Consider the following 15,659-nt stretch of genomic DNA (forward strand, 5'->3'; position numbering starts at 1 on the left):
CTTGAGATTTCAAATTCCTATTAGAGAGAAACTGATTGGCTCAACCTTAGATCAGGTAACTATACCTGGATCAGACCACTCTAGCCAGCATGGCACAGTCACACAATATGGGCACTGTCACTGATAATACAGTTTCATATACTGTTGCTATTCCCAAGGATGAGAGAAAATTTTGAGCTCAGCAGAAAACTAAGGAGACAACTACCACTTAATGCTAATCATAAGAAATAAATGGACTTCTAAAATTCCTGTATTTACAGTAGTTTTCATGTTCTAGTGATGAAATACTTTATCTTTCAGTTTGATATTATTTTAACAATTTCTCTATTAATATATATTTATTCTGGAAAATTTGGAGATCAGTCATTTATTGCCTAGTCACGATTTATTTGGATTAATTGAGATTATCTTATTACATCAAAAATTTGAGGGAAGTGAATATTGTTAAAAAAGAATTGATTGTATATTTTAGTATACCTTGTTGTTGTAAAGACAAGAGAGAAAGCAGATTTAGATCATAGAGGGTAATATGAGAAGTTCAACATCAAATGTATTTCATAAGTTAGAAGAACTATGTGAAGGTTTTTTTTTGTTTTTAAGTTTATTCAACTGAAATTGTTCACACACTCTTGACACTAATGTTTGAGAGTATTAGTTTCTCCATATCCTTCCCAGCATAGCTACATAAAGTTTAGTGTACAATAGAGGAAAAACTATTTACTTTAAAATTTGCAATAGCTCAACCAGTTTCATTTTACTGTATGGCTCAACCTCTAGTTTTACTCTAAAATTGTAGAAAGTATAAAATGACTATGGAAATATTGATGAAAATTCAAAAAGGCAAGGCACAATATTATGTTGAAATGGTAGTTGAATGGGATAGAAATTGGACAGAAATGGGTTTTAATCTCTGACCTATCCATGTGAGATTGAGCTTGGAAAATACTTATGAGTCTTGAAATACTTATGTGTAAAGTGAGAATAATTAGTCCACAGTGATATTTAAAATCATATGAGGTAATATATTAAAAATACCACAATTTTTTTTTTGTAAAAGACAGTTTAAATAAATGACAAAATTAGCTTTGGAAGAATACATGAGAAACTGATGTTGCTGGTTGCCTCTGGGGAGAAGAACTGAATGAATTTTCCAAGAATGAGAAAAATAATTTTTTGTATACCTTTGTGTATTCTTTTGGTTATGAACCATGGGAATGTATAGCCAATGCAAAGACAAATAAATGATGTTGAAAGCCAAATAAAATGTCGCCTTCTCTATCCTTCCTGATTCTTTAGAGAGACCACAAGTAAAAGAAATTTAACACATAGGTAAAATGTCTTAGCAGGTAAGACATTATCTTTTAAATATGTAAGCATTGAATAAAGTTCAATCATTTTAGATTATAAAAATATTTTTTCATTTCCTCTATTTAGTCCCTTTTATTTGGGCTTAGGATTAAAGTATCAAGACTGATTGTTAGTAAAAACCATAGTCAACTGAAAATTGCCTATTTTTCACTTTTAATATATGTTAGACTACCTGAAAAGCATAAAAATACTAGGCAAAAGTATTTTTACTATATAAAATGTGCTTATTATATAAAATATTATAGTAACTACCTGCTTTGTTCTTTATGTTTAATGAGTCTTGTGTTTAACCTATTTTTGTCTAATCTTTAGCACAAATATTCATTCAGCATTCAACGCTTTTCTAACAGTTTAGAAAATTAAGAAAAATATTAAACATGTTCATGTTTATTCAGCAGCAGACACCCAGTGCTTTATTCCTGTTAAATGGCTTATCTGTGTAGTAATCAGATTGCTTTTGAAAGGTAAAAGTGCCAAATACTCAGGTTAGTCTTCGTATGTTAAATAATGTGTTCTAGCCTGCAAACTATTTCTTCCTATGTTAAATAACTCAAAAACAATTATTCACAATGATTATGCAGGGAAATTATTTTAGGATATTGTTAACTGAAGCTCAATAATACTTTTAGTTATGAAATAACCTCTCATACCTGTGCAGTGCTTTACACTTTCACATGTTATCATCTGATTTGATTTGATTATCTTTAAATGGCATATGGCTCTTTAACAAAGACAATAGTGATTCAGTTTCTTCTCAAGGCTGAACATGGCATAAGATAAAAATAAAATTTGATGTGAACAAAACATGTAATCCAGCAGGATATGGAGTTTAAAACAGATCTTTTTTTTCTCATTGAAAATCAAATTTGCCACAGACATTGTAATGCCCAAAGGATAATGCTAGAAATGTTATGCAGAGTTAAAAATTATGTCTGTGTTTTGCTGGCACTTATGTTCAAGTATAGTTGTCTCATCACATTTTAAAACGGGCAAAATTCCATTTTGACAGATGGACGAAAGCAGTAAATGCCAACTTTCAGTGTGTCAGAATCATGTACAAAAGGCTTGCTTAGAAGGCCAAGAGAATGAAAATGTTCTAAAATTCATCTATTCTGCTATTAAAAATAAAACATTGCTACTTCAGTTAAGTTTTGTGGCATTTAAGATTACCAGTTAATCACACCTTCAACATTATGGCAATTATGAATAACCACAATAACAAAAATTGCATTGATTTGATAAATCCAGGGATGGCATAAGATGCTTCAGAAAGTAGAGAGCATTACAAAGGAAAGTCTAGAAACAAATTGAAAGTGATGCTGAGAAAGGGATAAAAGCATTAAAGGTATTGTTAGAGACATTGGCCTTTAAAGACTTATTCAATCTTGAGATTCAGAGACTATATTATTTTTTTCTCCTGTGCAGTTTTGTAGACACTAAGTAGAGCAAAATGATACTACATAACAATCCCTAAAATTATTTTGTATTGTAAAAATGCAAATGGCAATTTCAATTTATTTTAGGCTTTTATTCAAAAAATAGGTATCAGCTGATTTTTATATTAAGAATATATATTCCTTGGGGGGATTTTTAAAATGGATAAATTAATGCATAAAAAAGTCACACATTAAAAGTTGGGTTAATGTTAGGTTGTAGCATTTTTGACTAAATTTTCTTTTTACTAAATTTCAAGCTATTTGATTAAGAATAGTAAATCAAGCATTTCACCATCCCAGGTGTGTTAGTTTTTGTTTTTGTTTTTCTCCCTATGGCTGAAGTAACAAGTCACTACAAACAAGGTTTGAAAATAACAGAAATTTATTATCTTACAGTTCTGAAGATTAGATGTTGCACACAGATCTCACTGGGCTAAAATCAAAATATTGGTGGAGTTGTGTTCTTTCCTGGGAACTCTAGGAAAGAATCCATTTCCTTGCTTTTTCCAGCTTCTAGAGATTGTTCCAATTAGTTGAATCATGCCCCCTAACTCCATCTTCAAAGCCAGCAACTTTACTTCTCTCTGATTGTTCTATAGTCACATCTCCCTCTGACTCTCTTTTTCTGCTTCCCTCTTGTAGTTTTAAGTATCCTGTGATTACATTGGACCTTCCTAGATAATCCAAGAAAATGTCTCTAATTTAAAGCCAGCTGATTAGCAACCTTATGTCCATCTTCAATCTTAATTCCTCTTTACTGTGTAATTTAGCATACTCATATGTTCCATGGGTTAGTATGTGAACATTTTTTGTAAAGGTAGTTACTATTGTACCTATCACAGTGTGCCCTCTAGGCTGCAAATATGCATGTCTATCCTACACGAAAAATACATTCACCTCTCATCAAGATCTCCAAAACGTCTTAACCCATTAGAGCATCAATTCAACGTGAAGTGCAAAATCTCAATTTAATCACAGCAGTTAAAAAAGTCCCCAATTTTATCATCTAAATCATCTGAATTAGACAGATTTGGATGAGGCTTTGTGTGTAATTCATTCTGGAGCAAAATTCTTTTCCATCTGTGGAAAACAAGAAAATAAGCTATCTATTCCTAGAATACAATGGTAAGAAAGAAATAGGAGTAATGGAAGATATTTCTGTTCAAAAAAAGGTGAAAATGGAAGGAAAAAAGGAAACACTAGTGCCAAGCATTATCAAAATCAAGGTGGATGAACTCCATTAGGTTTTAAGGCCTGTGAATAGGTGGTGCCACTCTGCACTCCAGGCCCATGACTCCACTCACTGAGTCATCCTTTTATTTTCATGAAAGAGCACATGTTTGCAGCTGAGTAGTTTTATCAGACTTGCCTTTAGACATTTGAAAGTACAACAGCCTTTTTTTCTTTTTTTTAAATAAATGTATTTATTTATTTATTGTTGGCTGAGTTGGGTCTTCATTGCTGCACAGGGGCTTTCTCTAGTTGTGGTGAGTGGGGGCTACTCTTCATTGTGGTGTGCAGGCTTCTCATTGCGGTGGCTTCTCTTGTTGCGGAGCACAGGCTCTAGGCGTGCAGGCTTCAGTAGTTGCAGCATGCAGGCTCAGTAGTTGTGGCTCGTAGGCTCTAGAGCACAGGCTCAGTAGTTGTGGCACACGGGCTTAGTTGCTTCGCAGCATGTGGGATCTTCCCGGACCAGGGATTGAACCCGTGTCCCCTGCATTGACAGGTGGATTCTTAACCACTGTGCCACCAGGGAAGTCCTCAACAGCCTTTTTTATTTTCACATACTCTCTCTGTCCTTTCAGGTCCAAAATGCAGAGTTTCTTCTAGTTTAAAATTCTCAAGAATTTTCTGGGTCTCCCGTGTATGTCAGAGAAATTCACTCCCTTGGGGAAGAGATCCCTCCACAGATTTTTCTTAAATAACCTCATATCTATTTTTGTCTTCTGCTGAGATGGCTCAAGGGATCTATTCATAACATACTTAATATCTTCCGATTGCTTTTTCTGCAACTAAATACTCTGACCTTTTGTTCTTTCTGAAGTGCTAAATTTGAAAAAGATTGTGAGGAATTTGGCTACAAGCCAAAAACCTATTGGGATCTTTTGGGTCCAACTATAGGCAATTACAGGGCAGGCTTCATGAGAATAATCTGTTCCCCACACACCAGATTTGGTGCACATCCAAGGCCTTGCAGTTTTCTAGACTTTCATTCAAAGGCTTAGCACCCCTCACTTCCATAGGTCAGCCATGTTCATATGCATAGCTGCATTCCTAACCCAGGGGCCTCTATTCTGACACCTTTTAATCAGAAGCCTCAGTTGAGAAAATTCCCAGGCTCCTACACTAAAACCTCATTATTGGAGGCTTTGGCTATCTCCCTACTTCCTAGTTCATGGTGTCATAAATAGACAGAAGCTTATATATCAGGGCTCTTTTACAGTGACATGATTCTTTTTGTCTGCCCTGTATCCACTTGACTTTCCTGGTGCTCTTCCATGGGCAAAAATGGGACATAAGTGAGCAAGTGCTTCTTTTTGCCCCTTGAGTTCACTGTTGCTGTAAGTAAGTGAAGGCTTATTTGCTATTTTCCGTTTAGCTTGTTGTTCTAATTGACTACCTCAACTCCTGAGTCCTTAGCATTTTCTCTAGGAAGAGTGAATCTCTTAATTGTAGAGTCCTTTGCTATCTAGGAAGGCTGAAAATTTTCTGAATCATCAAGTTCCGCTTTCATTTTTGTTTAATAGTTCTTCCATTAATCCATCTCTTTCCTCTCTCATTCTACTGTGAGCAGTAAGAAGAAACCAGGTCATACCTTTAACACTATGATTGAAATTCTTTCAGATAAATGTCCATTTTCTCCATTTACAAGTTCTACTTTCCATATAATAGTGGGACATCATTCTGCTAAGCTTTCTTTCACTGTACAGCAAGGAACCTCTTTCCCAAATTTCCAATAGCACTTCCCCATTTCCTTCTGAACTTTTACCAGCAGTGCCTTTAGTGTTCATATTTCTATAGTCTATTCAGAACAGTAGGTATTCTCTAAGGCAATACATGTTTTCTCTACCATGCTCCTGACTTTGTTTTTTTTTTGTTTTTTGTTTTAATTCTTTAATTTAATTTAATTTTTATTTTTGGCTGTGTTGGGTCTTCATTGCTCTGAGCGGGCTTTCTCTAGTTCCAGCGAGCGGGGGCTACTCTTTGTTGCGGTGCACAGGGCTTCTCATTGTGGTGGCTTCTCTTGTTGCAGAACACAGGCTCTAGGTGTGCAGGCTTCAGTAGTTGTGGTGCACAGGCTCAGTAGTTGTGGCTCGTGGGCTTAGTTGCTCCGCAGCATGTGGGATCTTCCCGGACCAGGGCTCAAACCCTTGTCCCCTGCATTGGCAGGCGGATTCTTAACCTCTGCACCACCAGGGAAGCCCCTGACTTTGTTTTGAGCCTTGCCTAGCACAGCTGTTAACATCCATATTACTACTAACAGTTTATTCAAGGAAATCTAGATGTTTTCTATCAAAACCCTTGAAATTCTTTGATCTATAATATTTTTCTATAGCTTGTAACAATTTACCACAATTTAGTGGCTTCAACAAGCACAAATTTATCATCTTAAATTTCTGTAGGTCAGAAGTCTGATTTGGTTCTCACTGGATTAAATTCAAGGTGTTGACAGGACTTCATTGCCTTTTGAAGGCTCTGGTTATGTGAGGGAAGGGAATTCATTTCCTCATCTTGTCAAGCTGCTACAATCCACCTGCATTTATTGGATCATGACCCCCTTCCTCCATCTTCAAAGTGTGCAATGTTGTATTTCTCTGACCATTCTTGCACAATCACATCTCCCTCTGATTCTCTTCTTCTACCTCCCACATATACTTTTAAGGACTTTTGTGATTACACTGGATCCACCTAGATAATCCAAGATAACACCCTCATTTTAAGGTCACTTGATTAGCAACCATAATTTCATCTGCAACCTTAATTCCCCTTTTCTGTATAATCTAACATATGCACAGGTTTCAGGAATCAGGACATGGACATCTGTGAAAGGCTATTATTCTCCCTACCACATTAAGTTTAAGGTAGACATTATAGTTGAAGGTATATTGACTAAAAAAAGTAGGAAATCCACTTACTAAATATCTCATGGCATTTCTGCAAAATGGTATCACATGTAGAAATTTTTCAAATGCCAACACAGAGATTCCCATTCTGTAACTTTAGGGCAGGGCAAACAAATTGGTATTAAAAAAATATGTTTCAGCCAAGTTTGCAATAAAAAATTTAACAAGGTCTCAATTGTTCTGAGATATATTGTGATGTATCCTTCCATAGAACTTGTAACAGTTGCAAGAAAAAGTGTGCAAAGATAATATGAGCATTACTCATTATACCTAGGTTTCAAGTTGTTTTCTGCCATCAGAGGTCTATATAGGACCTTGATTTCTCTAACATAAATTTTACTTTCTGGGATGTGGAGAATCTTTGACAATATGATGAGACAACTATATTGGAAGTGTTTTGTTAACTTAAGTGTGTTAAATTTTTATTATTATATTTTCCTATCTTTAAGCAACCGAAGTTCAAAATTTAACAGCATGGACTTTTTTTCAAAAATGATTGCCATGGTGTTTATTTAGATCTTCCAGCATGTCCAGAAAGATGCTGAGAGGGTTTTTAGTCTGATTTTTATAAACTAGACACTGTTTCATATCTTTATTAAGTTTTTTGGCATTTTGGTAAAGATATTTAAACTATGCTTTAAATATCCCCTTTTCTCAACTATAACAATACCTCAACTTAATTATGGTGTCAATATCTTAGATCTAAGGGCATTCAATTTCAGGACCATACATTGAAATTCTTTACTTTAAAGCTTTCTTGCATTAAATGAGTAATAAGGGAAAGGTTGTTTGTTTACTTGCTTAGTTTTGATTCAGTGTCCATGTATCTGCTTAAAACTTATAATAGTATCACCAATTGCTATTTTCTGTTATTAAAACCTATGACCAAATATATTATATACAGATGTAAAAAATGTTTTTTCTACCCCAAATACATTTTAATCAAAAGGAAAAAAGAAATCCTGAGTAGCAATAAGTTAAACTGCAAAACTAGCACAAAAATTTTGGTAGCATTAACCTAATCAGGTGATTACATATTTAGATATTTACCAGGAGTTACAGAGACAAAAATGTCACCGAATAAGTAAGAAAGCCAGCAAACTCACTTTGCCTACAGATTCTCTGATCAGCATATCTTGTATTTCACTGTGGGTGCTAAAGGCTTGCACTATCCACCTCCCTTCCTCGATTAATATTTGAACTGATGCTTGTCCTAGAAGAAAGAAGTGTCAAGAAGCAAGATACCTTCAAATTCAGTCTTCATAATTATTGTAGCCAAATTTGGAGGGGATAAGATTTCTTTCAGTATCTTCCCAGGGCCAAATATGGTGTGAAACTTAAAATGCCAATACTATAATACAATTACTACACTATTTACTTCTGGATTTATATTACAGACATTGAAGCACGTTTTGAAAAGAGATGTGAATATTAATGTATTTATGTTGTTATTCCCCTAGTCTCAGTGAAAAGATCATGTGCAAAGAGATTAGATGACTTCCAAGATCCCAGAGTGACACTGCAGTGAAAGTAGCTCAGTCAGTTCAAAACTATGTTTATTAAAGATCTCCAATACTTACCTTAAAAAAAATTAATCAAATAGTCAAATCTTATAATAAGACACACAAAAAACCCTTAAAATTTGTGAAATGAGTTCAGGAATTGTAAGAAAAGTAATTAGTATCTTCAAAACTTCCTTTCAAGCATCACAGGACTAAAACATAATAAGAGAGAATGAACTGTGTTTGAACTCTGCAGAGTAACACTTTTCATCATTGTTAATATGTTTCACTTACATTAACAGTTCTCTGTGAGTTCCCTCTTGTGGCTAATCTAAAATATAAAAAGACATTTTCTTCATTTACCTATGATGGTACTGCATTAGGGAGATAACACACTATAACTGCCAGCTGTATGAGAGACCTGTGTTTCAAATTCTTTTCTGGAGTAGTTTCTTAAATCTGTTGGTGATTAACATACGTATTTTATGCCACTGCTATAGAAAGAAATATATTTTGCCAATTATTTTCCTAGTTATTTCCAAACATATCAAAAGAATTGTAAACTAAATTATAACTCAAATATTGTCCTAGGAAATAGTAAAAGGTTTTCTATTTGCGTATAATATAGAAGCATATGAAGCACTTTTTTTTTTTTTTTTTTTGCCTCAGAGGAGAAATACTGTTACAACTGTTTTGGAATATTTTGGGGACTTAAGACAATTTATATTTTATGCTTTAGAGCTGTGCTACTATGTGTCGTCATCCTATAACCATTTTATCTCTACCATTCATATTGCATGATTTCCTGTCTTAGGATACAATCATTTAGGTTCATATATAGTTTGTCTTCTTAATAAATTATAATCATCTTGCAAGATTCATATGGGATTGAACTCTACACATCCCCCAAACTCTTGGTTCAGTGCCCTAATATATGGTCAGTAAATAATATGAATTCAATTATGAATGCTCATAATCATGAAATTTTATTGGATGTATATTATATATGGTTATTTAGATAAATATGAATAATGCAAAATATTTAATTTCAATAAAAAGATGGCCTATCTATATTTACAAAATAATATGATAAAATATTTTTGTTTACTTTTCATTCACAGTTGTAACTGGTGATTTGTTTTCATATGCATAGAAACTTCATGGTAAATTATCTGCACTCGACTAACTACTGGGCTTTCTTACAATAAAACCAATTATGTATCATGGGTTCTAAGAATGACAATCAAATAGGATATTAGCAAAGGCTATATTGATTAGACATTAGTGTAGAATGAGTTGTAAATGCACCAAAGAGATTAATTAATAAACATATTATTGGGCTTCCCTGGTGGTGCAGTGGTTGAGAGTCCGCCTGCTGATGCAGGGGACACGGGTTCATGCCCCAGCCCAGGAAGATCCCACATGCCGCAGAGCAGCTGGGCCCGTGAGCCATGGCCACTAAGCCTGTGCGTCCAGAGCCTGTGCTCCGCTCTGGACGCACAGCAGGCGTCCACAGACAGGCCACAGCAGTGAGAGGCCCGCATACCACAAAAAAAATAGTAATTCGAGAAAGACCCCTCATATAACAACCATTAAGGATTTTGGAATTCAATAATGTAAAATCCCATTACCTTACAAATTTATTCCTAACGATATTTCTTTCACTTTGACTTATATAACTTGAATCTATTTTTAAAAGAGCACATCAAAATAATTTATTATAAAATTAAAGAGGTATTTTATTTCTAGAGTGTATTATTGCGTATGATCTATTTTCAAAAGATTTTAAGAAATAATTCAAATTATTACCTAAATATTGATACTTAATAAAAATGATATTGAGTACACATTCACAAACAATAACAATAATTGTTCTAATAGGCTTCAATAATTGAAAATTTTTATTATTTAGTGCTATGTCCATTCAGAGTCCTCAAAAATATGCCTAAGTATTCACTGAATAAACACATTTTCATTGCATTAATAGAAACTTGGGTTATTTGTAGTTCCAGGTTATATTGTGCCTTTGCTTTTACCACTATCATAGATTTATATTTATAAATTTGTTACTTTATCCAGTATATATTGAGGACTTTTCATATGTCAGGTACTGTTATAGGCTCTGGGGAATACAAGCGTGATAAAACATTAGAAACAACAAGAAAAACCCTAATCTACCCCTTTGGAACTTACACTCTAATAAGAAGTGAATGACAATATACAACACTAATAAGTAAAATACATATTGTGTTAGATGGTGAAACATAACAAAAGAAAATAAACTAGGAGAAGGAGTCAGGGAGTTGCCTAAGGTGAGGGTAGTATAATATTAAAAAGAATAGTTGTGAGCAGCTCCTCGAGAAGGTCAAATTTGACAATAACGTCCATCTTAACTGCAGTGAGAGAGGGATATATGTAGGGGTTAGAGAGAATTTTAGGCTTTAGATAAGAGTTTGAAAGGAAACCCATATTTTTTTCTCCGGCAACATGAAGAATAAATTTGTCACCAATAAGTAAGAGATCTGGGGAGAACAGTCAGGTAACCCATTTTGAAGATGCAAAATTTAAGACATCTTAGTGGATATATCTAGTGGAAAGTTGGAGATACAAGTCTTGGGTTCAGAGAGATGTCTAGATTTGAGAAAAATTGAGAATTGTTACACATTATACATGCCTGAGAGACTATGTGTGTGTGTGTGTGTGTGTGTGTGTGTGTGTATATATATACACACACGTGTGTGTGTGTGTGTATGTATATGTATCACCTAGTTAAATTTAAATTACAGAAAAACAATGAATAATTTTTAGTATGGTATGTTCACACAATATTTAAGATAATATTGAAAAGACGTAGTTATACTAAAACAAGATTGTTTTTCTGAAATTCCAATTTAACTGGAAATCCTGCATTTTACCTGTCAACCCTACACATATATTTTATGTAAGGCTATGAGCCCTAATAGAAAAGAGAAAAGGCTCAAGGAGGTCCTGGGCACCCCAATGGATACTTTGAGATCAGAAAGAAATGCTAAAGAATGATAGGAGGGAGTGGCCAATCAGTTAAGAGGGAAATTACAAACATTAAAAGGCAGGAAATCTGGAGTGATATCCTTAAATAAGTAAGAGGAGGAAAGGATCTACTACAAAATAGAGGGAGTGGCTTTCTCCAGAACCATGGACACCTTGTGCACAGGAACAAGTACAAAGCAGAGGACATGCCACAGATGCAAGTAGTTAAGATATGTGTGTGCACAGGGGGAGAGGAAACTAGTTGTATAAGTTTACTTCTGATTACTTCCATTTTTATCAATGCAATATACACATAAGACCATCAGTAAAGATGGGGGAAGAGGTGTTGGAAGTTTGAAGTTTAAAGAAGGCATAGAAACAAATATATGTCTGAATTCTCATTTTCAAAGCAAACTTATTTTAACTACATTTTATATACATTTTATTTTTGATGATTTTTTCTTATTACACAAATGTTAAACATATTTAAGTGCAATATATATTTTAAGAAGTTTTTAATTAAGTAAAATGATTTTATTACTGAAAATATATGTTTGTAAAATAAAAAGTACTAGATATTTAGATCTTAGCTTCTTTGACTTTTCCTCAGCTTTCCAGAAAACTCTAAATTGACATTTCTGTGATGTCCTATTAACCTTTTGTGTTTTGAAGAATATATTTGTAGTCCAGAGATTTAAAAACTGCACTGATGTAACACTAGGTGATGGTCATCAACAGGAAACTCATATAGTGTCCCTTAGTATCCATGAGAGATTGGTTCCAGGAGCTCCCATGAGTATCAAAATCAGGGGATGCTCGGGTCCCTCATATGAAATGGTATAGGAGAGTCAGCCTTCCTTATCTGTGAATGCTCTGCATATACTGAGGGCTGACTGCACTATATTCTCCAAATCAGGAAATATTTGAGTGAAAGGAGGCACTGGTAATAATTGAGCTGGAGCAACAGGTATAAATTTGGGCTGTCCTAGGCTAACCAAAATCTACATTCAAGAGCAAGTTTTAAAAGGCATGGGGTTACAGATGATCTCTGATACTTAGTTATGAAGCTTTATGGAGAGAAAAACAATGTTTTGATTTGGTAAGACTCATTAGTACTGCACTGTACCATGAAGAAGGATATATTTTTTCAAGATTTTTATAAATTCTCACAGTGACATTTGCTACAGTAAAGAACTAGGCTTCCTCTAGGCAATAACAAAAAGGGAGGCAATATATCTAAATCAACAAATTCTCTCCAGTCTATAATAAAATAGATATCCCAGAATAGCATTCTCTTACACTGGCAAAAACTAAGCTGTGGCAAAATTATGTTTTCAGAGTCCTTTTCTGTTTTCTATATGTTATCTTATTGTAAAAAATAAATTTATTAAATGTTCAAAGTGGGATTGTACTCTTCTCCTTTTTTGATTATAAAGATTTATATTCTGATGTCTTGGCTAGTTAACCCCACTATTGAGAGAATTCTATTAATTGCCCAGAGTAATCACATTCTCTGTATGCTGCAAGGGCCTTTTAGAAAAACCTGTAATACAAGTTTAGCATCAATAAATTATTATAGAAATAGCTTTTTTTCAAGTTATGAGTGCATGTCCTAAATCAATGATAGATCAATATCAGTTCCAATTGTTAATAATACAATTAACATATTATCCTCATCAGTCATCATCACGTAACATAGAGAGTAATTTTTGATAAGTGTGTATAGAAGCTTAACACTGGTGCTTTTACATGCTGTTGCTATTGTATGCAGTATGTCGCCAGAAGTTACCACTATCTCCTCAGTTTGCATGGTCACTGATGCTTAACTCCTTTATCTCTCTTCAACCTCATACCTAGCCAGTTAGCAAGATTGTTTAATTGACCAACAAACCTTTCTATAATCCACCTAATGATTTTCTTTCTGTTGGCCCTAACTCTAGATCACTGCCATCCCTTTTCTATATTAGAGACCATTAAATTTTCTCCCTGGCTTCTGTCATATTAACAGCTTCTTCTAAGGGAAATTGTCCCGCTCTTTGGCTTTATTCATGTTGCAAATATGTGTCCATAAATGTTTACCCTCTAGATAGTTATAGTTTATCTAATAGGAGTAACCATTGATTTGAAAGCAATTAAGCTATAATTTTTGTTGTCGTTAAAAGGAAAGTTAGATTTAACAATCTCTCTTTCTCAACGTCTGTTTATCTTTCTCTCTCTCTCTCTCTCTGTGGAATCTAATCTGGGAAATACTTAGATCAGTTAATCCTGGGACCTGAAACTGAAATATGCATAAATAGAAGGAAGCTATAAGATACACTAGGAGACACAAAAATATCCCGATTAAAGCAATGGCATAAAATCAGAAGCTACGTGCAAAAATAAATGATAGTGTAGAAAAGACATAGGGTATTAAAACAATCATGCAGCAAATTAAAAAGGAAACAAGAGGGTAAAGAAAATTAGTATACTGGGGAAGATCTGTACTCTTTTTCTACCGAGATTTTGAGAGTTACCCGTCTTCTGCAGCCTCCATAAGACCTTCCTTCATTACGGTTCTCATTCAGGGTTACTCATTAGACTTTCTCCCTTTACGGCTGGATATTTAGCTTTGCAGGTACCAAGATAACTCCCTTCCCTTGCTTGAGTTAGTCTAAGGGACTTCCTATTCCTTGCAAACAAGAAAACCTAGCTAGAACACCATAATCCATACTGCAGCCAGAGCCACCATCTTTTAATACCAATCTCATCATGCATGTTATGATAATACGATTTATAAACACTTCATGATATGACACAGATTACATATCAAACCTCACTCTTTATACTAGAGTCATACTATATTTCCTCACCCCCCTCTTTTATCTGCTATACTCTCATTCATTTTTCAGGTGTCAAATTATGTGATATCATCTCTGGGAATTTCTACTCGATTCGTGACAAAAATATGCATTGTGTACTTCTATTATGCATTCATGTAGGTTCCAGTGGTTTCTCCCTTAAAATTTATCACTTTTTTTATTGCAGTCTACTGTTTACATGCCTGTGTAAGGATTTACAGAGTTTTGCATGAGAATTCTAGTAAGGCTGTTCATCAGACTCAGGCAAAACCTATAATCAGAACTGACATTATACTACACTGTCCTCAAGGTTATGTGAGCTGACAGCTCCCCATCTCAGGATGGGACTTTTGGAAAGGAATAATGAGTGAATAGAGCAGGAGGAAGAAGACTTAGAGGCAGCATGGCATTCAGGGGTCTATGTGCAGATAAATGGGGAAGGTTTGAGCAGCTGCTAAAACACGCATTTTATTAGTAAATAATTGTGATTATTTAATGACATAATTTTGTTTTATATTCTGTGTTCAACATTTCTCAAATGACTACTAAGTTGTTAGAACATAAATCCTGATGAAGTTGTTTGTATTTAACTACTTAATAATGCAACATGGATGCTGTGTATTTCTTTTGTTTTAGGAACATTAGGAAAAAAATCTTACCCAGACACTAAGGATAACATGAAATAAGAAAGTTTAAAAACTGTTTTTATCTGCTTATGAAGGATCCAGGGATTCAGCTTATTTTACTTTCTTATGTCTTGGCTTCCTCCTTTCCATTTCCTTATCTCTATTTCACCTAATTTTATCTATGTACGACTATTTATTTCTTCTTTTATTTGGCAAGGTATGGGACATTTGACAAGCCTGAGCCTCCATGTTTTGAGAGATCTTTGCCACTTGTCTCACATGCTTTATCATTCAAATCTGTTCTAACTTGGTCTCCCTGAAACTTTGGACTTGTTACAATAAAATGTATCAGAGAGGAAAATCCACTCAACACAAAGCTCTATTAAATGCAACATTAAGAACCATGATTTGTATCCTAGTATCCTATGTTTAGCCACACTGGCTTTCATTTTGAGTTCTGCTGACAAGATTTTTTTTCCCTACCCCCCCCCCCCAAAAAAAAAAAGAGTAAGAAGGAAATGCATCAGTCTAGACTATTTATATAGAAAAGGCCTGAATTATTAACAAATTATAACTGATTTTCTGAACAGCACTTATTTGAAAAGCATGCACACTTTATTGAACTATTATAATGAGTCCACTTAAGCACACTCTCCCCTTTGTTCCTTTATTTTATGATCTAGGTCACACCACACACTGTGGAACACATTTTCTGAACTAATTTACATTGCCGAGAAATTGGAGACAGCAGTTTATA

General features: G+C 34.3%; 1 pseudogene across 1 annotated transcript in view; it reads left to right on the forward strand.

Moving 5' to 3' along the window:
- Positions 1-10,917: 10,917 nt before the first annotated feature.
- LOC307057491 (3-ketoacyl-CoA thiolase, mitochondrial-like) overlaps positions 10,918-15,659 on the forward strand; it is a 30,841-nt pseudogene continuing 26,099 nt past the window's right edge. Inside the window, exon 1 of the transcript in view lies at positions 10,918-10,943. The product of the transcript in view is annotated as a 3-ketoacyl-CoA thiolase, mitochondrial-like (transcript). The remainder of the gene's footprint in view (positions 10,944-15,659) is intronic.

Source organism: Hyperoodon ampullatus, assembly GCF_949752795.1.
Source record: "Hyperoodon ampullatus genome assembly, chromosome: 8".
Classification (NCBI taxonomy): Eukaryota; Metazoa; Chordata; class Mammalia; order Artiodactyla; family Ziphiidae; genus Hyperoodon; species Hyperoodon ampullatus.